This window comes from Hypanus sabinus, chromosome 23 (assembly GCF_030144855.1).
Source record: "Hypanus sabinus isolate sHypSab1 chromosome 23, sHypSab1.hap1, whole genome shotgun sequence".
Classification (NCBI taxonomy): domain Eukaryota; kingdom Metazoa; phylum Chordata; class Chondrichthyes; order Myliobatiformes; family Dasyatidae; genus Hypanus; species Hypanus sabinus.
The window spans coordinates 43,785,573-43,811,013 of record NC_082728.1 but is presented as its reverse complement, the minus strand read 5'-3'; the positions used below and the strand labels follow the sequence as shown (position 1 = coordinate 43,811,013).

At 41.4% G+C, this 25,441-nt stretch overlaps 1 protein-coding gene across 9 annotated transcripts in view; it reads right to left on the bottom strand.

Annotated features, from left to right (window-relative positions):
• Positions 1–25,441, bottom strand: part of myocd (myocardin) — a 647,048-nt gene that overhangs the window by 100,200 nt on the left and 521,407 nt on the right. The window lies entirely within an intron of this gene.

The following is a 25,441-nucleotide window of genomic DNA, read 5'->3' as shown; positions in this document are numbered from 1 at the left end:
GATTACACTGCACAGCGTTGCATTGGGGCGAACTAATTAACGTGCAATCAGCCGGGACCCTCCTACCACGGTGGTTTTACTACCATCACCAGCATCATCATCACAGCCACAGCGTTCTTGGCTCCGATCAAGCCTGCGCTGGGGACTATCAGTTCAAGACTTTGGAGCTGCTGATATCTGATCCTGGATAATACCCGTGGCAGCTTGTCAAGTCGAAGAGGGGAGGTCGGTCCCGCGGTTCCGGACAGTCTCGCACAGTTGATTCCAAAGCTTCACAGCAGTTGTCACAGCTATAGAAAGAGTCAGGCAGCAACTTTTTCCTCCCCCAGCGTCCGAGGAGTCACTCGAAGCTGTTAACACATCGCAGCTTTCGGGGTATGATTAAAATAAGCAGGAAGCAGCGAGACTGGATTCACCCTCGACAACGACCGGTTCGATCGCAAAACTAGAAGCTGCAAATAATATCAGAGCGCATGAACTGACACTTAACTTTTGATATTTTTCAAAGGGGAATATTTCCACAACAAATACAAAAAGCAAATCAAGTAATCCGCAGGACGATTTACTTTCAAAAATGCAATAAAATCCAAAAGAGCTGGAAACTGCATAAATAAAGGTCTTGAAAACATTAACACTGGGTTTCTCACAGATGGTGCATGCCCTGGTGATTTTTCTCAGCATTTTGTTTTTATTTCAGATTCCCGTCAGCTGCAGGCTTTAATTTGCCGCCTTTAAACAGCATTTAGGTGTATGTAAGGAACGGTGCGCTTTCGATTAACGCAGAGCATTAGTCGGACTGAACCGCAAGGTGGCGTTCTGTTTAGCGGCTGCCTCGCTTTTCCCAACCCGGGCCCTGGCCCCTGTCTGCAGGGTTAGAGCAACTAGGATCGGTCCGAGCTGTTGTCGCCTTGGCTTCTCATTAAGGTCCCAGGAGGCGACAGGGCGAGGTGGATACTGCGAGATTATCCCACTCCGCAGCACTGTATCCGCCAGCTACAATTGACACCTCGTCCATCACTGCGGACTGTCAGCCACACACAATGCCCAGGGTGTGAGGTGTCAAGACAAATAAAAGCCTGCAAGAAAGGTCCGTAAACGGGGCGCTGCCCGACGGTTTGTTTTCAGAATTGCCTACACTGAAGCAGCACGATTAAATCTCTGGGTTCACATTTAAGATTAAATATACATGCACACTATACAGAGTGTTTGTGTAGATTTTATGATTAGAACCTAACGCAAAGACGAACTTTACACGACTAGTAACGTACAGAGTTTTCAATGCGCGCTGATTCAGTCTAAGGGTCCGAAATGGTAACAGGAGGTAAAGTGAGGTTCCCTGGAAAGGAAGGGTCTGCTTTGCTGAAAGGTTTACATCGCTGTCGTACACACGCTGCTTTGGTTTCGAAAGAGGTCTTGGATTATTTGCATACTATTAGGGTCAACGGCCCAGCTGACAATACAAATTGCCGGGGTGGTGGGGGGGGGGGGTGGAATTTGAGTTCTTGCTTTAATTTAAACGTGAGCTCCGCAATACAACCCGTGCTTCTGGGAAATGAATCTTTGGCTTTGGAAGAGTGTGAAATGCTGGATGTTGTTTAGGAGTAAAATTTGCAGAACTGATGATAGCTTGGCAAGTCGTTGGTTGGGGACCAGCTAAACGAACTGATCTCCCTATAATTCAGCGCTGCGGCAGTTTTCCCAGGGTTTCCTACCGTTCAGCAAGGGAGTTCACCGCCGAAATTAGATTGGCAGAGGTCAACCCTTGTGAATATCACCCCTTGGATCAGTCTACTCTACTACTGTCTGAGCAGTCGCCACTGGCAAATGCTACCAACAATATATTTGGGCTTTTTAATAAGACTGAAACAAACAAGGATCATAAACCATCTTCCCTTCACCCCCAAAGACTTTGTATTTCCTGATAACGCAGATGCACAACCACATATACAGCTGGGGAGAAGAAGGCGGGGTCAAAATGTAAATCCTTCCCTATGCTCAGCTCGAAAATAATGCTGGAGGATTGTCCCAGAAACACAAATTAGACGATCATCCCGGGTTAAAGGTCTTAGTAGTATTACAAGTTACGTGCATTAAAATTATTTTTGACGCCGTTATTACATATTTCAGATTAATAAAGATGAGCAGTATCAGCGGTGTCGGAGTACAATAATGTTGTCGGGAAACAACCCCGACTTCGGTCGGTGTGCAGTTTGCAACCCCATGGGTTCCCCCCCCCCGCCCACCTCAAGGCCCAACGGGGGCTAGGGGTGGTGGTGGTGGTGGGAGTTTTTGGGTATGAAAAAAGAGTAGGTTTTGTGGGATATACACGGCGAATAATAGGATTGCTCTGGGAACCCGCCCGTTTATGTCTTGAGGCAAATGAGGAATAAGTGGGTAAAAGGTCACTCGAAAGACAGTGGATGTAGCGACTTTAAACTTCACAAGCTGTGAAGAAAAGCAAAACATGACGACGTGCATTGGAGATGTCTAATAACCAGTGGTAGAATATGTAGGAGTAATTAGATCTTGTGATGAAGACACTGGACATATATCCCGTCAGCGTGAGGAACCCAGAATATGTGGATACTAGGCTGCTGGACGATGGAAGGAAATACTTCACTAAAGTAAACAAACATTCTTCTATTAAAGGGGGGGAGGGTCCCGACCTGGGATCCACAGACCCCTCAGTTAATGGTAAGGGTCCATGGCATAAAGAAAGGGTTGGGAACCCCTGAATTAAAGTATCCCTTGCCTCAGGTCATGATCAGTGTGATGGTTTTGACTAATGATGGATTATTCTTTTCTGCTTCCACTAAATGTCTGTCAAGCACCACTAAATTACCCCAGGTACTAGGGTTAGAGTGGCTGCCCAATATTCTCACCAGGGAGAGTGTGCAGCCAGAGGCTATGGTGCACATTTGGCATCAAAGACTCGAGTAGAGAGGGGAAAGAGGTCCTGTGCAGGGAGTTATGGTTGAGGTAGAAGAGCAGGACCTCCAAGGTAGTAATGTCTAGATAACTCTCAGTCCCACTGATGGGGCAGTTGGTGGACAAGTAGAAGCAATATGTGGTGAGACTGTGAGGAAGGACAGGCCGATGATTACGGCAAAATTACAGTGAGAGGGATGAGGTGAAGTGTGATATGAGGACAAAATCAAAAAGGCGATGTAAGTGTTATATTTGAACATATGCAGTGTATCAGCAGATGATATTGTAGCACAGTTGGAGATAAGCAGGAATGACACAGGCACCACTGAAGATCATAGTTGGGAGCTTAACATCCAAGAACACACTTTGTATCAAAAGGACAGGAAAGTAGGCAGAGGGGGTATGGAGGTTCTGTTGGTAAAAAATTAAATCAAATCCTTAGAAAGAGGTGACATAGATTCAGAAGATGTTAAATCCCTGTGGGTAGAATTAAGAAACTGCAAAGATGGAAAAGAAAAGACCCTGATGGGAGTTATATACAGGCCTCCAAATAGTAGCCAAGATGTGGGTTACAAATTATAACAGGAGACAGCAAAGGCATGTAATAAGGGCAATGTCATGATAGTCATGGGGGAATTATAATAGCAAGATTTCAATATTTCAATATTGGGGAAATCAGGTTGGTTCTGGATTCCAAGAGAGGTAACTTATAGAATGCTTACAAGATGGTCTTTTTAGAGCAACTTGTGGTTGAGCCTGAGCAGTATGCCAGAAATTTGATTGTGTCAGGGGGCAGAAGTGAGTGTCATTTCTATTACTATGGAGAAGATGCTTGGGAAGCTGGAAGGTCTGAAGCTAGTTAAGTCACCCGGACCAGATGGACCATACCATCTGGTGTAACCATTTGAACGATGTAGATGAAGTGATTGTGGAGGGATTAGATATGATCTTTCAAGAATGATTAGATTCTGGAATGGTTTCAGAGAACTGAGAAATTGGAAATGTCACTCTAGTTTTTAAGAAGGGATGGAAACAGAAGAAAGGAAGTTATAGACCAGTTAGCCTGATCCCAGTGATTGGGAATTACTGAAGTCCATTATTAGAGATGAGGTTTTGGAGTATTAGTAGACACATAATAAAACAGGCCAAAGTCCGCATGACTTCATTAAGGGGAAATCTTGCCTGACAGATCTGTTGGAATTCTTTGAGGAAATAACAGGCAGGATAGACAAAGGAGAGTCAGTGCATATTGTTTACTTGTATTTTCAGAAGGCCCATGGTATTACAGGAAAGATACTAGCAGGAGACAAAAGAATGGGAATGAAAGGTTCATTTTCTGTTTGGCTGCTGGTGACTGATGGTGTTCTGCAGGGCTAGTTATTGGGACAGCTTCTTTGCACATTATACGTCAATGATGTGGGTGATGGAACTGATGGCCTTGTGGCCAAGTTGGTAGACAATACAAAGATAGGTGGAGGGACAGGTAGTGTTGGCGAAGTAGGGAGACAGCAGAAGGACTTAAGACAGATTGGGAGAATGAAAAAAGTAGTAGCAGATGGAATATCGTTTAGGGAAGTGTATGGTCATGCACTTCCAAAGAAGGAATACAGGTGTAGACTATTTTCTAAACATGGAGAAAATTAAAAGAAAGTCAGAGGTCCAAAGGGATTTGGAAGTCCTTGTGCAGGATTCCCCAGAGGTTATCTTGCAGGTTGAGTTGGTGGTGAGGAAGGGAAAGGCAATGTGAACATTCATTTTGAGAAAGTTAAAATATAAGAGCAAGGATGTAATGCTGAGTTTTTATAAGGCATTAGTCAGACCACATTTGGATTAGTGTTAATCTTTTCTTAGTGAGCAGTTTTGGGCTGCTTATTTAGTAAAAGATAATGCTAGCATTGGAAAAGGCCCAGATGAAGCTCATGAGAATGATTCCAGAAATGAAAGGGTTAACATATGAAGAGTGTTTGATGGCTTGGTGCCTATACTTGCTGGAGTTGAGAAGAATGGGGGGAGGGAAGAATCTCATTTGAACTTATCAATTATTGAAAGGCCCAGATAGAGTGGATGTGGACAGGATGTTTCCTATTGGGGATGAGTCTAGGACAGAGGGCAGAGCCTCAAAATGGAGGGATATTCATTTAGAACAGAGATGTGGAGGGATTTCTTTACTGAGATGGTGGTGAATTTGTAGGATTTATTGCAATGGATGACTGTGGAGGCCAAGTCATTTAGTATATTTAAAGCAGAGGTTGACAGATTCTTGATTGGTCGGGGTGTCAAAGGTTATAGGGAGAAAGCAGGAGATTTGGGTTGAGAGGGATAATAAATCAGCCATGACGGTGGAGCAGACGCAATGGGCCAAATAGACTAATTCTGCTCCTACTTTTGGTTTATGTTCTTAAATCTTTGTAAATGGACAGGAAACAGTATGAAACTATAAAAAATATGCTATAAATGGCTTTGGCAAGACAAGGGACTGGGCAAACAAGCAGATCATCTCAAAGGTTACATATATTAAACCAGAAAAGCCCAAGTTTGATCTAATTTGGGTTAATAATGAAGGACTGATACCTAAGTTCAATGAATATTGGTGGGAGGTTTCCAACATACTATTCTGTCATAAAGCAGTCCATATAATGCCAAGATTGGGCTGTTCTACATTGGCTCTTTCTACACAATTATGCAGCATGCCAACATTCACAGTCTAGACTCAACTATGAATAATTGTCACTTGTTTTGAAAACATAAGGTCACTCAAGCTGAGGAATTATACCCAATACATGAGTCACCAGCTTTGAAAAAAGGGGTAAAATTGTTTAAAAATTGGACAAGGAATAAAAGATTTGTTATGACCTATTCTTAAAGACCTATTCTTCATGAAGTATATGAATGGCATGACAATGATATATGTGAAAAATTAATAATATGGAACTAAAGCCAATATGAAGTAAACCACACCATAGGGTCAATTTTAATGTTATAAGGATTAAATCATTTGTGAAATATTTTGTCACAAATTGGATAGCATTTCTGTGTCAACTGCTTAAGATCTGGAAAAGTATGTAATTCAAGATGTAATATGGTTCCTTACACTTTTTCAAAGTTAGATTGTTTCACACACTGTCCCGGACTCTGGATCCTGTGATCTGTGATAAAGACTGACAATCTAATGCCAATAAGAGATGACTGCAAGGGATTGGGGATGGGCACTCTAAACTCATACAGAATGCCACTGCAAACCAGGAGAGTAGATTCTGATGTCAACAGAGTTGGATGGATAGTGTACAGTGCACAATTGTCTCAACCACTGCACTAACTAGATCCTGCATCTGTGCTTTGGTGCTAAAAGTAATTAACGTGGACACACAAAAAATGCAACAAACTCCAGATACTGGCAATCTAAAACAGAAATAGTAAATGCTGGAAATGCATTGCAGGTGAAGCAGTCAAGAAGGAAACCAGAGTTTAATGGCCTTCCATTTGAAATCAAATTCCTGATTCTTCTTTCACTAATATGTAAACATAGCTTTAATTGTAGAAAGTTAGGTTTGTTCGAGAAAATGGTTTCTGGAGATTCTGTGCAACTCTTGGACAACTGTCGTTGTTGTGAAATTTTGATTATTCTGCATAAGGTATCAAAGCCCATGATTATAACTGGTCTAGCACATCAGAACTGAGAAAAGCCTGCTTATTTTACTTCATTAACAATTGCCGTGCTTCCCAGTGACCTATGTAAAAGAAATTGTCATAATTTCAATAACATACAGTCGGCACTGGACAGGAGCCAAGGAAGTCCTGAAGCTGAGCCAGAAGAGAGAGTTAATCTGTGATAGTAGCTGCTGCCAGTGTGGGACTACAATTAATATGAAGAATGCGAGTAATGTTGCAATATCTGTAATGACTGCATTTTACAGCAGAAATGGACACCAGGAGAAAGACAGTAAAATCAATAATATTTTGAACAGAAAATGGATGAACACTTTGGGAATGCAAATTAGCCTTTGAACTATAAATTAATCACAGTACACCCTAACATGGGCTATGCTAAAGGAATTTTCAAATTAGTTTATGAGAATTATTTTCTTCTATACTACCTGAAGTGCTTAAGGAAAGCTAACCTGCCCCCAAAATACTGGCCAACTTTTATCAATATATGATAGGGAGCATACTGACATCCTGTACAAAATGACTGTGTGGTACTCTAGCTGCAGCAAGCCTGATCTCAAAGCACTTCAATGGGTAATTGGGATGCTCCTTCACATCATAGGAACTCAACTACTAGAGCTGGAGACAATCTATAACGTTACCAGTACACTTGTGACATCATTAAATACTCATGCCATCCCAGACACTGTCTGTTCAATCTCCTGCCATCTGGTAGGAAATATAGAAATATCTTCGCCAAGACAGTAAAACTGAAAAAGAGCTTCTTCCTCTAGGCTGTTGTGCAGCTGAATAACACTACACCCTGGCTTGCCAATGGTCTTTGTGCGTTATGGACTATCAAAGTCACTCGTTGCATGTAAATACGGGACTGGAGTAGCAGCACAATTTCTTTGTCTTGAGCAATGACAATAAAGTTCTATTCAATTCTCATTCACAGTATATCCTTAAGACTCATCGAGAATTCCGTGTGGTTTTTCCATGTGCAGGATGAAATAAAAGCAGAACATTACTCTGTGTGTGTGTATGTGTGTGTTTGACATGGGAGTTGTGGAGCAGAAATGAATCAATTCTACAATTTATAAGAATTTTCCAAATGCAAGGAGTTAATTTTGTCAGGTAATCAATTGCTGATGGTTGGTTGGGTCAGGCATGGAATTGAGTGGAAGTAGTGAATGATCTGCGGGTGGTGGGGAATGGTGAGGGCTCCAGTCAAATGTTTAATGTGACAAGTGTGATTGAGTGCAAGTTATTTGGCAGGGGAATAGGTGATAATTTGGGAGGGGTTAGTTCTGGAGGAAGTACAATATTTAGATAAATTAAAGGGGACTGATCTGTTGGGTTCCCAATGGCAGAATGGCACCTACTCAGAAGGCGTTTGTTAAATAATCTAACTGTAGAGCGCACAGCAGTATAAAAGCTAGGTCTGTTGTTCATGACTAACAATAGATGTATTTTGGATCAATGAGCAATGCCATAGATGTTGGAAATAGCTCATTCACTCAAGTGTGCTGGAAACATAGATTTTCCTCTGCATGGTGCAACAAAAGGTGATTATTTTCTGAGCTGCTGGAACTTGAAATAAGTTCATATGTTCACAGATTACCTATTGTTGAGAGCAGTCTCAGCAGCTGTGCCACAACACCACAGACCACTGCTACTACAATGTGACAATTAGAAATGCCAATGAAGAAAGGTGATGAAAAACATTTTTAGTATTAAAAGAGAAGGGACAAAGATTGGAGATAAAATGGAAGGCAAGGATGTGTGTGTAAGTTGTCACAAAAAACACGGACCCTTGAGGCAACTGTAATTGTACCCAGACCAGGCTGCTAAAGAGGAAATTCTCCGCTATCCACTATTGAAATATTTGCATGTAGGAAGGAGGGACAGGGATTGGATGTTTCGGGACTTGGGCAGGGGGAGGGGGAGAGTCAGAGTGATGATCAGCCGGAGATTGGTGGAAAGTTTAATGTACAATGAGTTTGGACTCTTGGGCCAAAGTATTAAGCACAAGAGGGCGATAACAAGGATAAAATAGCTTATTTTTAGTTTTGTTTCAACTTGCCATGAAGCCATTTGGGATGGACAATTGGTCTGTTCTGTGTACAGAAATGAAATTTCGAACAAGTCCTGGAATCTAAAGTAGCAGCAGTTACAAATGGCAGCTGTTTTGGAGAGAGGCTCTACTGGATGAAGCTTTGGATTTGGCCTTAGTTGTTCTTGAAAAGCTGAAGAGTGGGACTAAATATCGTCTTCCTGCTATAGTGGTGTTAATGATATCAGAGTCCATTTTAGGAACTAGGAACAAAGGCTACAATAAGGTACAAGCTAACGCAGCAGTGGAAAAGCTGAGCATTATCATAATATATAGTATTTATTTACTCCTCAGTAAAGGTCAAGATATATGACTATAGTGAGCAGTGCTGTTGTTTTTCACCAGCTGTTCTTTTGTCTTCTGTGCCTTTTCATTAAGATATAGGAAGTTCTGGAGATCAGGAGAAAAAAAATCAAAATTACAAGCTTACGTAATGAAGTTACTTTAAATATATTTGTAATTTTAGCATTCCACAAAAGCTGCACGTGTCTAATGGCAGACATTTTATTCTGCATTGCCAGTGATATCAGTGATTTATAATACTTTTTACCTAAGCATTCAGATGATATAATTCAAAAGATTTGACTTGTAAATTTGAGATGTATTATTCAGCGATAATAAATATTTCAAAGAATATCATGTTAAGTAAGAGCTGTTAAAATCTAGCAGATTCCAAAAACCATTAGGCATGTTGTGCCGATTCATGATGTAGTCCACAAAAATGTAAATGCCAAAGCCAGTCCTATGTTGTGTAATTATCTATGGCATTACATATTGGTCTTTTCGTCTGTTCTGAAAAAAAATTAATAAGAAACAGACATGCACACACGCTATGCTTGCAAGGAGAAGGCATTGTAGACTGAAGTTTTTAAACTCCCTGCCAATAAAGCAGTTTGTTAGGTTAGCTCATCTATACAAAATAAACCTCAGTGGATCAGATTTAATTAAAGTATCAAACTACATTTTTAATTTAATTTGAACTCAACCCAAACTAAACAACTTGAATTATTTTATACAAATTAATTCATATTGGATTAAATTTAAACAGAGTAGAATCAGTACGATTAATAATGATTTAAGTCGATTTCCCCCATGGTTTGTGTAAATATCCAGAACGCAAACCAATATTGAATGCAATTATTGCATTAATATGAATACATTTTTTGGCCAGACACAAAAATATGTTTCTCCTAACTTTTACTTTGAGTCAGGATTTGTATTAAAGGTAAGACACTCCTATAAACCATAATCCTGGCATTTTTCATATATAACCAACTTTCTTCTAAACCATAACCTTGACATTTCTGATATACTGTATAAACATTTTCTGTACTTACTCTTGTGCACCCAAATACATCAAATCTTGATGTACAGCCCTAAATGCAGATATAATACTCTAGGAGTGGTCTGATATTAGTATATTTCTTTTTTACAAGGAGTTTTCACTGCCTCTGTGTAATAACTTCAAAAGTGGCTCTGCAATTATGGTCCATAAATAGGATATCATATAAAAGTAGGAGAGGGGATTGAGACAGACAATTAACATACATTATTTGATTGCAAAGCAGGTTACTTGATTTGTTTCAGTGACCCTGCTGATTGATGGCATAGATTGTTCTTGTTAACCAAGCTAGTTTTAGAATTGGGATCTGCCCATCTTAAGAGATATGAAAGCAGTCTTCTGAATTGACCATTAACTGCTAAAGATGAACTCTTGATCTCCCAATAACTAGTTTTAACTGTAATGTTATCAGGTTGACTGCATCATGACTGGAATCATCATGAAGGAGGTACTTCCTTACTCTTTTGGAGAAGTTAGATCCTTCAGGCTATCAATGTGAAGTTATTGAGAGCAAACAGTTATGCCAGTCATACCCTGAATGCAAGCTGCTGCAAGAAATTAATTGACCCTGGTGATTGATCAGAGTTAGGAGTGTATACTCCAAAGGTGTAGATCACTGAATAATGCAGAGGCTCTTCAATTCACCTGATCTCAGTCACTCACCCACTGACAACGTCCATGAACCAGAACTCAAGCCAACCATTCACGTGTTCCACTCTTTCTTCACATACCCAGTGCTGTTACGAAGCTGATGCAACTTTTACACAGTGCCAACCACACAACAATGATAGTCACATCCCCTCAACAGACTGCACATTGCCTCATTATAGGTGTCCTTTCACATGTAGGGCAAGGTCTCGCATCACCAGAGACATCGGAGCTCAATGAAAAGCTCCATGAAGAAACAGTGCTTGCTGGTCAGTATTGTGATGGGCATTTTCACACTGTGACTAAGACAGCATAAATGATTATGGAATTCTCCCGGATACATCTTTATTCTATTTACTTAGACATACAACAGTGTAACAGGCCCTACCAATGAGCCCATGCTGCCCAATTACACCCACGTGACCAATTAACCTACTAACTCGTACATCTTTGGGATTTGGAAGAGAACTGGAACACCCAGAGAAGACCCATATGGTCATGGGCAGAAAGTACAAGCTCCTTACAGAGAGCAGCGGGAAATGACTAGCACTGTAATAGGGTTACACTAGCTGCTACACCGCTGTGCACTATCTGCACACTTTTCTGATACGCAAGCAGCATTTGATTTAAATGGCACGGTATCATTATGGTTGCTGCACCACTTTACAGTGCCAGCAATTGGAAGATAGAGGTTCAATTCACACTGCTGTCTGGAAGGAGATGGTATATTCTTCCCATGACAGCATGGAGTTCCTCCTGCATTCCAAAAATATTCAGGTTAGGGTTAGCAAGTGGTGGGCATGCTATGTTGATGCTGGAAGCAAGTACATGTATACCTGTCAAATAAAGCTAATTTAATCTAAACAAAACTGTTCTTTACAGTATCTCTGTGTTAAATGACCAGAAAGCGTAAACTGGTCAGATAATGAAAGAACTGAAAAACGACTGCGCTCAGATGATCTATAAACTCAATTTGACACTTGTAGCTGTGGGCTCAGGTACTGACGTGACACAGAATAAATAGTTGGCGTCTGCTCATCGTAAGACATAAGAGTGTATTGCTCAATGGACCTCTCAAACACTAAAGATGAACTTTTGATCTCCTAATGTTCTCTGTTGTGGTCCTCCTACTTTATCTGTTTACCTGAATGTACTTTCTCTGAAGCTGCTACAATCCATTCTGCATTCCGTTTTCTTCTCAATGCCTTCTTGTACTTATACATGGATTGATCCCCCTGGAGGTAGGCAAACTAATCTTTTTCACTGTACGTTGGCACGTGTGACAATAATAATTTAACTCACTGCCTGATCAGGAGCCATGGATAAGTAAAATGTTTGGTGCAGTGGAGACACTTCTGAAAAGGCTGATAAAATCCAAGACTTCGCTGTGAGCTTGGAGCCTACCATTCCAGCACGTATTTATTTATCAAGTTACAGAGTGGAATAGCTCTGGCCCTTCGAGCTGCACTGTCCAGCAACACCTGATTCAACCCCAGCCTAATCAGGGGACAATTTACAATGACTGATTATCCTTCCAACCGGTACGGCTTTGGACCATGGGAGGAAACCGGAGCACCCGGAAGAAACCCACGTGGTCACAGAGAGAACGTGCAAACTCCTTATAGACAGCAGCGGGAATTGAACCCAGGTTGCCTGTACTGTAAAGTTTTGTGCTAGCCTTATCAGAAAGTGAATCTGATCAAAGAAACACTAAAAAAATTACAGCCAGAGAATCTTTTTCACAGGTTATACAATAATTAATCATCACCTAAGTACTGCACTGGGAACTACATGCTGATGACTCACCGCTAAAGTTGACACTGTGCAAAGGGAATCAGGGTGTCAAAGATAACCAAGCAATCCCACCTCCAAAGGACTACTAAGTTGCTACCCAGACAGTGAACAGTGGCTCCATGGGGTAACACCTCATAAGACTAATTTTTCATAAGCCTCGGAATGATTTCTAGGTTAGAAGGCCTGTTTTAGGAGGATAGGCTGAATGAGCAGGGCTATTCTCTTTGTAAAGTAGGATGAGAGGTGTCTTGATGGAGGTGTACGGGATGATAGGAGGCATGGGTAAAGTGAGCAGCCAGAAATTTATCCTAGGGCGGAAATAGCTAACACAAGTGGGCACATTTTAAGATGATGGTGTGTGGAACACACTGCCAAGGGTGGTGGTAGAGTCAGATATATTAGGGACATTTATGAGACTCTTTGATAGGCATATGGATGAAAGAAAAATGGAGGGCCATGGGGGAGGGAAGGGTTAGATTGATTGTGGAGTAGGTTAAAGGACTGGCACAACATTGTGGGCTGAAAGGTCTCTACTGTTCTATGTTCTAAGATTATGGCATACATCCTATCATCCTGCAGTCTTGTCAATAGTTGTACTGATGGTTGCAACTGCTCAGTTCCAAGATGGTTCACTTCGGAACTGAGGCTCCTGGGTGCATAGCAGCTTGAGATGTCCTCCATAGAGACATCTGGTCAGACTTAACAACCTTTGACCAGCTCTGTGAGACTTACTGGGAAAGTATAAACGTGATCAGACAACATTAATTTTATTTAAAGATGTTTGATTTGCATTATGAGTAATGGAGAAGTGGGGAATTCATGACGCAGTTGCAGATTGCAATTGGATTTGTTCTTCACAGCAACACGGAAAGAAGATGTTTTGACTACCTCTGCATATCCTCCTATTTCTTCCTCTTCTGTTCCTCATCAAAATGTTGGTGAAAAGGCTGACTCTTCATAAAACTGAGATCAGGCAACATGCAGCAGACCTCCATGAACTCTAACTCCAACCCCTCAAATACTGGTTACTTCCCAAGGAGCAAACTAGGCATTACAAGTGTTGTGTTACCATGAAGGTGTTATCACACCTTCACCACATTTAGTGTAGCAATGTAGCTTTCAAAGTTCAAAGTACATATATGTCACTATATACAATCCTGAGAGTCAGATTCTTGTGGGCATACTCAATAAATACATAATAGAATAAAAACCATAATAAAATCAGTGAAAGACCACACCAACTGTGTATTCAACCAGTGTGCAAAATACAACAAACTGTGCAAACACAAAATAAATAAATTAATAATAATAATAAGCAATAAATAGTGAAACGTGAGATGAAGAGTCCTGGAAAGTGAGTCCATAGGTTATAGAAACATTTCAATGACAGGACAAGTGAAGTTGAGTGAAGTTATCCATTTTGTTTAAAAAACCTGATGATTTAGGGGTAATAACTGTTCCTGAACCTGGTAGTATGAGTCCTGAGGCTCCTGTACTTTCTTCCTGATAGCAGCAGTGAGAAGAGAGCATGACCTGGGTGCTGAGAGTCCTTGATGATGGATGCTGCTTTTCTGCAATAACATTTCCTGCAGATGTGCTCAATGGTGTAGAAGGCTTTACCCATGATGGACTGGTCTATAACCGCAACTTTGTGTAAGGGCGGAGCTTAGTCAAGATGGCACTAAACGGCAATTCCTTTGCTTGCATCTTCGGAAGTAGCTCTATTTCCATCTTTAATATCTCTAACTTTCCCTTTCAGAGTTCTTTTGAAGACCCTGACCTGGAGTTACACGCTGACTACGGTCTTTGTGGGAATGGGACCTGCTCTCGAGGTGTCACGACTGGCTGTTATCTGACATGCCAAGGGCACGGCCTAAGAGTTCTTGGATCTTTGGAGGCCTAGGATCTCGGGGCTCTGGAGATAGGCGGATTGTAGGTCAGTGTCCTGGACCAGTATGTCGTGCGAGCTGGAGGATCTTTGGTTCTGTGACCAGAGACCTGAGATCTGTAAGCACAGAGCTCGGAAAAAAACGACGCAATGGACTTTTAACATCGAAAACCAGCGAGTTGTTTGTTATGGCTCCCCTCTCGCTGTGAAACGGAGACGTCTTTTTCTCCCCATTAGAGAGAGAGAGAAAATCCGTGGTATGTCATATACGAGGTGAACGCATAGTCTTTGGAGTACTGCAAGTCTGTGTCTTCGCTGTTGCTTTTGCTGCACGCTTGAGTGCTTGATGGTGGGTGCTGATGCTCTTGTTTTGCTGGTGGGGGGCAGGGGAGATTGTTGTTTGCTGCCGCTTATGCGCAGGAGGGAGGGGAGCTGGGGGGGGACTTTGGGGTTCTAACATTTAACTGTCATTCAATCTTTGGGGCACTCCTCTGTTTTCATGGATGGTTGTGAAGAAAAAGCATTTCAGGATGTATATTGTATACATTTCTTTGACATTAAATGTACCTTTGAAACCTTTGATTTCTTGTTCAAGGGCTTTGGTGTTTCCATATCAGGCTGTGATGGACAGTCAATATACTCTCTAATACACATCCATACAGCTTTGTCAAAGTTTTAGACATCAGGCCAAATCTTTGCAAACTCCTAAGGAAGTACAGGTGCTGTGGTGCTTTCTTCATAATTACTCTTGCATGCTAGGCCCAGGATAGTTCTGACCCTTTCAACCTTTGATCCCCTAATGAGGACCAGCTGTTGGGCTTCTGGTTTCTTCGTTCTGAAGTCAATAATCTACTCCTTGTTCTTGCTCACAATGAGTAAGAAGTTGTTGTTATGGAACCACTCAGTCAGATTTTCAATCTCCCTCCTATGTGCTGATTTGTCACCATCTTTGGTTCGGCCTACAATAGTGGTGTCATTGGCAAACTTGACTATGGCATTGGAGCTGTGCTTATACACAAAGTCATAAGTGTAAAGCCATCAGAGCAGGAGGTGAAGCACACAGTTTTGTGGTGCACCTGTGCTGATGGAGATTGTAGAGGAAATGTTCTCAATCTGAACCACAAATGAGGAAATCGAAGAGCCAATTGCACAAGGTGGTATTGAGGCCAAGGTCTTGAAATTTATTGACAAGTTCTGAGGGGATGATGGTATTGAATGCCAGCCTGTAGTCGGTAAAGAGCATCCTGATATATGCATTTTTGCTGTCCAGATGTTCCTGGGTTCACTGTCTGTTTGCTGTACACATGCGATATCTGTTTGGTGAAGTCATCAACATTATCGCTGGACGACAGGTACTGTTTCCCTGGTTTGGTTTGGTTGTTCAAATACAGCTGGCACAGGAGACTGCCATCAAATGAAAGCATAATGCCTATTACACACTGAATTAGTCACCTTAGATCACATCCCAGATGGAAGCTGAGAAGTAGAATCCTTTCATTTTCAATTTTGATAGAGGGTAGAGGAATTTCTCCACGATCCCTCCGGGTGAATATAGCACGTCCTTGTGACCATTCCACGTCCTCTGCTCATCCACCAGTCATACTATGTTCTTGTGGAATGCTAGCCTATGCACCCATTCATTGCAAAAACCTTAAAGTTAGCAAGACATTGATGAATAAATTGTGTCACAACATGCAACACTCTGCAACATAAATGAATACAGAACTCACCAAGCACACGCAGATCTCAAAACCAAACAGAAATTAAATTGCAAATGTTTGACAACACTTATTATCCCTATTCTTATAATAATTAGGGGATGTAGAGCGATAAGAATTGGGGTTATTTTTGCAGTTTCACAGGATTAACAGGGTAAGTTAACCTCGAGCATTGTCATTCAAAATGAGTGCTGATTGAAACCAGCTTCGAATAATTCCAGTGAATGTTCACCAATATGGTGCCACATGACGTATGTTCCACAAATAACTGTACTCATATTACAGACATCTTCCACATCAAAAATAGAAAGCAGTGACTCCAGGTTCTCAACATTGAGCCTTTGTTTCTACATCTGGCCTACCTAATAGCAACGGCAGCATCTATGGAAATGAATAAACAGTCAACAATTCAGGTTGAGACCCTACTTCAGGACTAAGAAGGTGTCAGAATAAAAAGGTGGGGGGAGGGGAAGGAGGCTAGATAGAAAGTGATAGGTGAAGCCAGGTGGGTAGAAAGGTCAAAGGTTGGAGGAGAAGGAATCTGATAGGAGAGGAGAGTGGACAATAGGAGAATGGGAAGGAGGAGGGGACCCAGGGGGAAGTAACAGGCAGGTGGGAAGAAGTGAAAGGTTAGGAGCGGGGAATAGAGGAAGGTGGGGGGTGGTGGAGACATTTGTTCACAGGAAGGAGAAATCAAAACTCATGCCATCAGTTTGGAGGGTAATCAGACAGAATACAATGCGTTGTTCCTCCACCCTGGGGGGTGGCTTCATCTTGGCACAAGAGGAGTCCATGGCCCAACATGAAGGAATGGGAATGGGACTGGAAATTAAAATGTTTGGCCTCTGGGAAGTCCTGCTTGTGGTGGATGATGCAGGGGTGCTCAATGAAGTGGTCTCCCAATTTACGACGGGTCTCACGAATGTAGAGGAGGTAAATGAGATTCTTCTCATCACACTAGCTCTCCTTGCTACCCACAATGCATTACTAATTGGATTGAAATGTTCTCTTTATCTTCTCTCTGTCCAATGCTGTAATTAAAATTTGACTGTACTGTCTTCCTACCTTAATCATTTCTTTGTGCAACTGAACTTTAAAACAACTCAAAGACTTTACTTCTCAGCAAGATAAACACAGATTGCTTATGGCCCACATCTTTTTTCCAAGAAATAGTTGTAAGCAGCAGCATAATTTAAACCAGACAATTTATCCAGTGAGAAAAGTGGCATGGAACAACTGGGCAAAGATTACTCAGTAATTATACGACATAAACATAACACAGAGGGAGTTTTATATTTTCTTCCCTCACATTTGAGCTCATTGAAGTTAATTACTTGCAGTAATCAGCTGGCAAAGACAGACAAGAAGTAAATGCCCAAGTGCGATGTGCGTGCCACAGTTGTTCTCTTGGCTGCACCAGGCATACGGGCAGTTCAAATAATTCACGATTCCACATAGGCTTGGGAAAGAATTTGGTGCAGATTCTTAAACTGACAATCAGAAGTACTGGCAGGATATGATGCACTATATAAACAAACAGCAACACCCAGAAACTGCTGGAGGAACTTGGTAGGTCAGGCAGCATCTATGGAAATGAATAAACAGTTGACGTTTTGGACGAAGACCCTTCTTCAGGACTGAGAAGAAAGGGGGAAGATGCCAGAGTAAAAATTGGTTGGGATGGAGGGGGGGAAGGAAGGAAGGTAGCTGGAAAGTGATTGGTGAAGCCAGGTGAGTGGGAAAGGCCAAGGGCTGGAGAAGAAGGAATCTGGTAGGAGAGGAGAGTGGACCAAAGGAGAAAGGGAAGAAGAAGGGGACCTAGGGAGAAACGATAGACAGGTGAGAAGAAGTAAAATGTCAGAGTAGAGAATAGAGGAAGAAGGGAGAGGGAGGGAATTTTTTTTTACCATAAGGAGAGATCGATATTCATGCTATAAGGTTGGAGGCCACCCAGACAGAAGATAAGGTATTGCTCCTCCACTCTGAGAGTGGACTCAAATTGACACAAGAGGAGGCCATGAACTGTCATACTGGAACAGGAATGGGAATCAGAATTAAAATGTTTGGCCATTAAATGAACACCTGGGTATTTTCCCTCAACAAGGAAGAGTGCAGTTTATGCAAAAAAGAAAACAAAACTGGAACAAAGAATCCTCTAAGGAAAGATTGGACTGTTGTCAGTACCCTCTTGGGGTTCAGAACATCAAACATGGAATAGTAGAGCACAGCACAGACCCTACAGTCCATAATGTTGTGCCAGCCTTTTAACCTACTCAAAAACTAATCTAACTCTTCTCTGCCACATAGCCCTCTATCTCTGAGCATCAGTATTTGCAAGATGCTTTGCTTTTGCTCTCAAGAGGAACATCTGAATGGGGATAAATGAAACCAGTTTATGATCAGTCAATTAAAATATTCAGATCAGTCAATTACAGCATGTTTCAACAGTAAGTCACAGAATACCATTTTTCTAATCTGATACCACAATACTCTCTTCGTAATTAATGACAGTAGTAAATTTCTACACTTCCTGCAGTGGCTTTAATAGAGAGCACATATGCATTTAAGACCTAAGAATGTGTTCATGTCCCACAAAAGAACCCAGGCTGACAACCCGGCAGAGGTCAGGAGTAATGCTACACTGTCAGAGATGCAGCCTTTTCAACATGAGTCTGCTGTACTCATAGCTGGGCACAGATCATCTGAGGGGTAGATTTGAACAAGAGGAACCAGACATACTGGTCTACATTTATCTCAGCCAATGTTACAAAAGCTTCTAGATGTGGAGGTCTGATTTGCAAAATATCTCTGTTCATTCCGTAAGAGTGATCCCGAGTTCTTTTGTTGCCTGTCACTTTAAAATCTCCAACCCATTCCCACTCTGGCCTCTCAGTCTTTGATGCCTGGAACTGTTCCAATGAAGTCTACATGAGCTTGAGAAACTGCACTCCTTCCTCCATTCAGGCATATTACAGCCATCAGGACTCGATAATGCATTCACCAATTTCAGATAATCAACCTCTCCTCTCCAAGTCATCCACTGTGACCTGATCCACTGAAAATTGTTTTCTATTTCAAATTTACAGCCATTGCAGTGTACCGTCTCTTATGCTTCCAGTAGATTTTGCTTTTGCTCTTTCTCAGTGGTCTAATCCCACTCCCTCCAGGCATGCTCCTTCAAACAGATAACTATAATTACCTTGACTGCGTTATAACTGTCTCACCTGAGCAGCTGTGGTCTTACCCTCCCCCCTCCCCCAACAGATATTCCCTATGTTCTTCAGCTCTTCCCCTCTCTGAATCCCCACAATTTTCATCCTTCTCCCACTCTGACAAAAAGTCATTGATTCTGATTCTCTCTCCATGGATACTGACTTACCCGCTGCACAATTTCTGTTTTCATTTCATTAAAACGTTTGATTTGGCCATCACCAGAATGCTATCTGAAGAGTCTGTGAGGTGTAAGTCACTTGTTGCTTCAAACAGACCATGTCCATACTTCAGTAATACTCCACTGGCTGCAGTATGGCTTCCCTTGTCTTAGCCTTTTACTAAATGGTGTTTCCTCTTTTTGGGGGCTCTGCATGGGATGTGCAGAAATAAAATCTAATATCATTTTTTATAAAAGGAAAGTAAAAGCAAATGAACTCCGAGCAGAGAAACAAATCAAGCCAGAGTGACCGAATCAAGATATATGACCAGACAAATAATAATGTCCAGACCTTCCCAAATACCCCCAGCAAAAGATGGTATCTATTGACACATTCTTCACCTCCCACAGCACAAGTCCAAAGAAGCCTGCAGCTGATGTTCTGCAGAAACAGGAAGGAGGATGAAATGTCAAACCTTTGGCCTCAAAACTGTGCACCTAAGGCCATGAGAAGTTTTCAGTGGATGAGCAGGACATGAGGGTTGAGACATCATGATACACTGTTCTAGGGCACTCCAATGGGGGTGTTGCAAGTATAAAGCATTAAAAGTTGTTTCTCTTGTGCTTATTTTCCATTGGCTCATTACCTTGCAACTATGGCAACGGCAACCATTGCTCTCCCTTACTTATCATTCCTTCACCATTCTGGTGTACTTTTCTGTTTCTTTGAAATAGAGTCAAGGCTCTTTATCCGCATAAGAGATTTAATGAGTCATTTGGAACATGGCAGCCCCAAATATGCAGCAAATTCTTGGTGAAAAAATGAAGATATCAACCTGGAAATAATTCGGAAGATGTGTAGGTTAGGTAATTGATAGTTGTCCAATCTTGGCAATTTACTTGCAAATGTTTCGTCACCACCTGAGGAGAAATTGTCAGTGTGTTGTTGATTGTGGTGTGTCCTCCAAATGCTTGGCCTTTATATACTTTTCAATCAGCTGATTGCACATCATTTCTGAAACTCAGCTGTGGTTGGGGAGGAAATCTTGTTGCTGATTGGCTGTGTGGTGAACTTCCTGTGTTGTGGTCTTGAATTTTGCCTGCATCGGCTCATAAGATGAAGGAACACAAACCAATTCTCATAGAGGGATTGGAAGTGGAGAGAGTGTCAATATCTCTGAGGACCTAACCTGGTCACAACATATTGATGCAACTATAAAGAAGGCAAGGCAGCAACTACATTTCATTAGGATTTTGAAGAGATTTGGGTTGTCACCAAAAACACCAGAAAACTTCTGCAGAGGTACCATGGAGTGCGTTCTGACTGGCTGCATCACCATCTGGTATGCATGGGAGGGAGCACTACACAGGATCGAAGGACTGTAACTTGCAGAAAATTATAAAATTAGTTCGCTCCATCGTGGATACGAGCCTCCTTAGGATCCAAGACATCTTCAATGAGCACTGCCTCAGGAAGGTGCGTCCATCATTAAGGATCTCCATCCTCCAGGATATGTCCTCTTCTCATTTACTACCATCATGTAGGAGGTACGGGAGCCTGAAGGCACACACTCATCAATTCAGGAATGGCTTCTTCCCTTGTGCCATCCAATTTCTAAATGGACATCGAGCCCACAACCACTACCTCAATACTTTTTTAAATTTATGTTTTTGCACTACTTATTTTAAATTAACTATTTAAGATACATAGATTTAGTTAATGTAACTCTGTTCCCCCCCCCCCATATTTATCATGTATTGCACAGTACTGCTGTTGCAAAGTTAACAGATTTCATGACATATTAAACCTGATTCTCTGATAAATAGGACTGAGGTCTAAGTATTTGCTTCCAGGATTGTTCGTGGAAAACCAGGCTTCTATGAAATCTCCTGCACGTTGCACAATTGCTTGCACCATGACTTTCTCTGATATCAACCTATTCATATGGTTGAACATTTCTGAATGGTTCCTGGCGTAAAAGACTGATGAGTAGGAGACACAGGTTACCATTACAATATCGAATGTACTTTGAAGTGATTGTCAAGCATCTCTGTGAACTCAGCTAATGACCTTTGAAACAGTAGACAAGTCAGTCTGTTAACAAATAAACAATCTCTTCCCCACCTGTTGCAAAGAATTAGGCAGTCCCCAGTAGAACGGCAAGGACTGAAAGTAAAATTCCTCTCAAATGTTTCAAGTGCGGCTGTCTGGACAGTGAGACATGATTCATTATTTGTTTTGCTGCTTTGGAGTAATGGGGCAACAGAGATTTACTCACTGTTGGATTCTGGGAAGTCAAAATGACCTTGAAGTGAAAAGGCAGTTGGGACTGCAGCAAAATCTTCAACATGTTGTTCATTATCAACAGCTGCGATGTCAATGATGAATGTGGAAATGAAGAGTATTTCTCAGCATCAGTTTGATATCTGTGTACAAAAAGTATTATTTGAAACATCAGATCAACTCATAAAGTGCAGTGCCACAGTATTTGTGGTCAACAATTCCCATCTTTTATGGTAGCTTAATATAAGTTCTCCACTGAATCAGGAACATATTGATGTGCTTTGTGTTTATTTGAGTTATTACACAATTCACTTTTTAAAAACTCAAAATACAGCATAACTTTCATTTACCAGTGTGACTGAATGTAGGGGAGGAATTTGACCGCTCAATTTGTTCCTTTTGCACTGCAGTGGACATTAAAGCACAGTATTTCATCCTGATTTTATATGCCAAAATATCTTTTCTGATAAATTGCAAGCGCATCTTCTGCTGGATACCTGAGTCAGTTTAAGCCATGCTGCAGTATTCGGCAGCACACGTTCCAGACCGGCACTTGTGTGTTGGAATGTAGGAGTGCTGCATTGCTGCACGTGCTATCTTTCAAACAGGCTGTGAAACTTGTGCCAAGATTGTTTGGCCTTATGTATATAAATAGTCCAAGGCTACGGTGAGCAAAGGGATGGGAGATACAACCCATCCATCTACTAATGCCACCAAACCAATCAACTAGACATTAACCTCATTGTTACATGCAGAATTTTGTCATGTGCTAACTGCCTGCCACATTTGTCTATGTAATAACACTTTCACAATTCAAAGTTAAAATTCCTTCACCATGAGACCTCTGAAAAATCCAGCGGATATGAAGTGTTCTCTCCCTTTTTATAATAGAAACCATAGTAACTTGTATTTACAATTAACAACATTTACTTATTTACTGATTGGTTGAGATACAGTGTGAAATAGGCCCATCCACACTGCCCAGCAATCCCAATTTTAACCCTAGCCTAATCACAGGACAATTTACAGTGCCCAATTAACAGTCTTTGGACTGTGGGAGGAAACTGGAGCTCCTGGAGGAATCCTATAAGGTCATGGGGAGAATGTACAAACTCCTTACAGGCAGTGGCGGGAATTGAACCTGGGTCGCTGTCACTGTGAAACGTTGTGCTAACCATTATGCTGCCATGCCATATAACATAATATCTTTTACAACATATGTTAAGGCTCTTTAGAACCAACAAAGCAACTTTTGAGGGTACTTTTAACATTGGACACACATCCCAACATGTTTTATGAAAAGGAGAAAGATGACATGGTAGTGTATTGGTTATCATAACACTAAACAGTGCCAGTAACCTGCCTAAGTTTAATTCTGCCACTGTCTGTAAGGAGTTTGTACGTTCTCCTCGTGACCGCATGGGATTCCTCTGGGAGCTCTGGTTTCCGTCTACATCCCAAAAAGGTACCAGATAGTAGGTTAACTGGGCACACTGGTGTAATTGGGCATGTGGGCTCATTGGCTGGAAAAGCCTGTTACCATGCTGCATCTATAAATAAAATAAAAGAGAAAGAAAAACACATTGGAATGTGGGGGAGTTGGGAGAATTAACCAGAGGTTAAACCAAAGGGGTTTTGATTTGTGGCATTGGTTAATGATAGGAAGAGAAGTCCCCTGAGAAAAGCTGAGCTGTTGGCAGAGACGATGACAAGGAGATACACATAAGGTTTGAGTCAGAAGAATAAAGACTGTAATTTTTCGGTCGAAAGAGGATTACAGTGCTTCGTGGTTAACATTATACCAGTTGACCAGATCAACCCTACTCCGTATCCCACCATTACAATTTCACTTTGAGCACATCTCCTAACTCCTGTCCTATGGTCCTTCCTCTCCAACACCAATATGCAGTGTCACCAGATTCAAAAGTCTGTACTTTTTACCGAGACAAAGAGACAACCATTTTATTAATAATAGTAATTTGACAGAATGAGCTTCTAAGTTTTGTTGATACATATTCTCAGTGAACTTGTGTAACAAACTTAAGATCCTCATATTGGAGGAATTCACTGATCTATTCTGAATTTAAAAAAACTGTTTAGAGATTAGTAATGCACAACACCGAACCGTGGGTTGAAGGTTGCTTGAAGTATTGTACATCATACTGGTTTAATTATCATAAATCAGAACCACTCTCAAATATCTTGGACACAGACTGCAACACCTCTTCATGCAGCTGATGTTCATTGGGTCAAACTGACATCTGCCTGTGATATTCTCCTTTGGACTTCGATCAAAATCATCTGCCATGGCATAATACATACCAGAGTCAGCACAGGGAACCCAGCATGCCCTTCTATCCGAAATCTTCATTTTCCTTCCTTCTGCAACTTACCAGGAGTAAATCTGTCTGTGATACCCTCCAATGGTTTCCTCTACATGTGCATTTCTCCAAATTTTATTTGCTATTCTATAGTTCATTGTTCTGATTCCACCTGGTGGACTCTGGCTGATTTTGAAGCTGGAGTCCCTTGCCCGCGTGCCCATTCTTTGCTCGTGATCTGGAACAGTGAACACTGGCGATCAGCGATGGAAAGTATTACATACACACCTGGACCTTAGTCATTCATCTGGAGAGGGATCACAGACTCAGCAGTTGAGGTTGAAGAGTTGGCTGATTTCTTTGTTAATTTCCGAGCAGTGGAGTTAATTGCAGGACATGTACTGATATCTTACTGAGAACAGTTAGTTTTGTCTGGAATCACATCAAACAAGATGACGCAATATAGAATTATATTGATTGTGATATATATGATGGTACTTAACTGTGTTTGCAAAGCTACAACTGGAGTATCAAAAGTATTTTACTTAGCATTAAACAGCAAAGTCACATTCAACTGACTATAAGACAATAATGCCTTAACAGAAATAATGGACTATAACATGAACATCCAATATTTTGTTCCTTACAGGGATTACTTCATGGATCTAGCACTTGTAAAGGTGCAGAACTGGAGCGGTGTTGTTTTACCAATTGCTGCTCTCCAAAACAACAGCTGAGATTTTCTAGTTGATGTACAGCTTTGTAAATCATTGCGGCAAGCAGGGGGAAGCAGTCACTGCCAAAATACTGCCTGTCTCTTTGAAGGAAATACCGGACAATGCTGCAAAGATGATGAATGTGATAAAAGCTCAAACACAAAATTCCAGAATATTTTCCATTCTGTGTAATGAGGTGGGAAGTGAATACACCGGCTAAATAGTTGCTATTCGGAAATGTCTTGGCACCTTTCTTTGAACTACAAGCTATCCTCGCTCTCTCTCGCAGTCTGGCTTTGAGGCTGGGCTACTTACCATTTACATCTTAGAATCGTAGCAAGATAAAATACGGGACCAGGCTAATAGGCCCATTAAGCCCATACCAACCAAGAACTACCCTATTTACAGACATATTGGTTTAATCTAATTTTTAAAAACTTCTCCACACAATCTTGGCATTTTAAAGGGTGAGGATGAGTAGCCTTGCTACATATTGGTGCCAATGACATAGGTTGGAAAGCTAAGAAGGTTATGAAGAGAGATTTTAGGGAGCTAGGTAGAAAGCTGAAAAGCAGGACTGCCAAATTTGTAATCTCTGGATTGCTGCCCATGCCACGCTCCAGTAAACTGGTGCAGGGGGCAGGGGTTCAGACTTTTGGATTATTGGGATC